Here is a 3,595-nt window from a genome sequence, read left to right on the forward strand (position 1 = left end):
AGGGAGGGAGAAGGATGAGGGGGAAAGAAATGAAGGGGGTGGGGAGGCGGGTAGAGAGAGAGAGAGAGGAAGAGAGAGAGAGAAAGAGAGAAATAGGAGATCCCTGAAGAAAAGACTGGAATTTACTTCTTGACAATGAGAACCATGCTCAAAGTAATCCTGACAAAGGGATCTTTTTCACAAAGGAAACCTGAGGCTTTTCTGCATTCAGGCCTTTACTCTGAATCTACAGATGCATTGATATTGGTATCATTACTATCATCATTATGTCCTTCATCCAAGCTCTTGATATCTATTCTTTAACTTGAATAATAAAAAATACATTTTTAAAATAATAACTTTCCATGTTTTAGAGGAACCTGCAGAGAAATAGTAAATAACTATCCTAATATTATCCTGGATGTACCTTGGATATACCCAAGAGAGGGTTCTTAGATCTTGTGAAAGAAAGAATTTAGGGTGAGTCCTTAGAGTAAAATTAAAGCAAGTTTATTAAGAAAGTAAAGGAATAAAAGAATGGCTGCTCCCTAGACAGAACAGACCTGAGGGCAGCTGGTTGCCTATTTTTTATGGTTATTTCTTGATTATATGCTAATCAAGGGATGGATTATTCATGCTCCCCCTTTTTAGACCATATAGGGTAACTTCCTAACATTATTATGGCATTTGTAAACTGTCATGGCACTGGGGGAAGCGTAGCAGTGAGGACGACCAGAGGTCACTCTTGTGGCCATCTTAGTTTTGGTAGGTTTTAGCTGGCTTCTTTAATACAATCTGTTTTATCAGCAAGGTCTTTATGAACTGTATCTTGTGCTGACCTCCCATCTCATCCTGTGACTTACAATGCCTAACCATTTGGGAATGCAGCCCGGTAGGTCTCAGCCTGATTTTACCTAGCTCCTATTCAAGATTCAGTTGCTCTGATTCAAATGCCTCTGACACCAGGATCCCAACCCGATGCTCCTTCTCCAAGGCCAGCCTTCTGATGCTATATCTGCATTTTCTCATTTGCTTGCTAGATTGATCATACCATTATGGATGTCATCCAGGAACAGCTGATGACAGGAACACCTCGAGAAACCAGAGCCCGGGTTCCATGAACAGGTTGTCTGGGTGTGAGTGTGGGCTTTATCATATATCAGCTGTGTGACTATAAGAAAGATCCTGACCTCTCTGTGCCAATATCACAATATCCAAAATGGGAATGGTCATCATGCCTACCTAGTACGGTTATTAAAAGAATTAAGCAAAATAATGCTCATGAAGAGCTTAGCATAGTGCCTGACACATAGCAAGGACCTAATAAATGCTGGGGGAGATGTAGTGTTTAGATACTAGTGAATTAGTATCAGATTATATAGACAGGATTTTCCAGTTACACAGCAGACCTTGAAAAAATATTCTCATGATCTCCACTTGATAATTTTACAAAAAAAACAAACAAAAGCAAATGAACAAACAAAAAACAATTGAAATTGTCTAGAGCTAAAGAGAACAGTTGTTCCAAAGGAACATAGGCAGAGGGCAAACTTTGGTCTTTATTTAGCTGAAGTTCTCAAATCTCCAAGGTGTTGGAGGTGCCCTGAATTCACTTCATGAGGGCAATCCGAAGAGTCACTCGATGCCACAGAGAAAAAACAGCCCATCACATTAGCAGTTTTTTATCTTTGGGGAGAAATTTCTCTCTTCAAGGTTCTGATGAAAGCTAGGGAGAAAAATGCATTAACATGCAAAATTCTGCATCCAATTTTAAGAATTAAGCCCTTACCTAATGCCAAGCATGCATTGGCAGATGAAGAAAAGATAAAAGATGTATTAGGCAAAAACAGCTTTGCCTTTCTGCATTTAAGGTCTGCAGTGAAGTGGAGTTTTGATCCTAGTTATTCTCCCTGCTGACTTGCTGCTTCGGAGTGTGGGCATCACCTCTAACCTATTTAAATGGGAAGGGTGCACATGAGTATCAGGTCAGAAGAGGAGAAATAGGACAGAAGTGGGGAGAGGAGATATAACAAATGTATAGGCCACAATCTAGAACCTTTTATTATGCCTCCTGTAACTTTCTCATGAAAGTGGGAGTGGGGTGAGGGAGAAGAAAACATCCAGGATGGATTTATAGGAACAAAGAAAGGTCTCTTCTAGCCCTATGACTCTACTGAAAAAATTCAATCTCCTCTACATTTTCCATGAGGCATCAGTTGCTCTTTATAGTTTTTAAGGCAGCAGAATTATTATTAGTTCTATGGAAAATATTGAACCATAGTTGTTCTCAGGAATATCTTGCTGCTTAAGCTTAAATGTCACAAGGTATTTGATCAAAGATAGATACCAATAGGGCAGGCAAAAGCCTGCTGCTCAGAAAGAGAAAAGCATAAAGAAATGACAGAGGTGGGCACAAAATAGACCTGGGGATGTGGGAGACAGATAAGACTTTCTTTCCGAGAATGATGATTTAGCTTTAGAATGTGGCTGGCAACCCTGTAGTTGTTTTCCTTGTGCTTGTTCAGCTAAGGCAGCCATTCCCCAGCCTTGGATTATAGCATTCCCTTATCAATGCTTTGATCAAGATGCAAATAAAGGAGAGCTCTCATACCAATTTGGGAGTAGAAGTTCTCACTCTCTCTCTCTCTCACTCGGCATCCCTACAAAAATAAGCAGATCTGGGTATGCCTTTCCAAGGATCTGTTCAAAATAAAAGTAAAAAGGAAAAGTGTGACTTGGTCTATTTTATATAACCTAAAAGGATGACCAATTTGTACAATCAAGATACCTTGATGTTGAAAGAAACTTCTAAACACCTACATAAATGTAGCAGACGTAGCAAGAGAGGGACAGGTAGATTGAGTGAAAGGGTCAAATTTCACTTCCTGTCTTTTTTAAGGTAATAAGGTTTTATTACCTCAGGCACGCTGTCTACACTGAGTAACTTAGAACGAAGTTGAGGAAGAGTTGCTGAGAGGAGAACCAACTCTAACAAATAGATAAGCATGGCTTATAGTCATTTATCAATTATTTATTTACACATGAATGTCCTGAGGCATTTGAAGGTACTTTGTGTGCTTCTGTCAGATGTGTTTGAACCAGAAAAACTCCATTTTAAATAGGTGCTGGGTAAAATGAAGCTAGGGCTTGCTGGGCTGCATTGCCAAAAAGTTAGGTATTCCTAGCCTCTGAATGTGTACAGTTAAGGGAACAGATTGATAGCGTTTACTAAACAGACCCAGGCTTAAGAGTGTCCTGATATCCTGATACCTTGAGAACAGAAGCCTCCTAATTTTGCTTTAAAAATAATATTGATTCTTGCAAAATATAGTAATTAAGGATATTAATCCTTTATCACAAACCCTTGTAACATAATGCACTTCCTCATGATCTTTTTTTTATTCTATATTTAAACAAAACTGTAACCAAAGTGAACACATTCCTCCTCTTACTTTCAGGAATGCCCGACTCTGTCTATGGAGTAGCTATTTTCTCACCACTTTACTTTCTTAATAAATAAACTCACTTTTGCTTTATACTGTGGACTCGCCCTGAATTATTTCTTATGTGAGATCCAAGAACCCCCTCTTGGGAGCTGGATCAAGACCCCTTTCCC

Source organism: Mandrillus leucophaeus, unplaced genomic scaffold, assembly GCF_000951045.1.
Source record: "Mandrillus leucophaeus isolate KB7577 unplaced genomic scaffold, Mleu.le_1.0 Scaffold525, whole genome shotgun sequence".
Lineage (NCBI taxonomy): Eukaryota > Metazoa > Chordata > Mammalia > Primates > Cercopithecidae > Mandrillus > Mandrillus leucophaeus.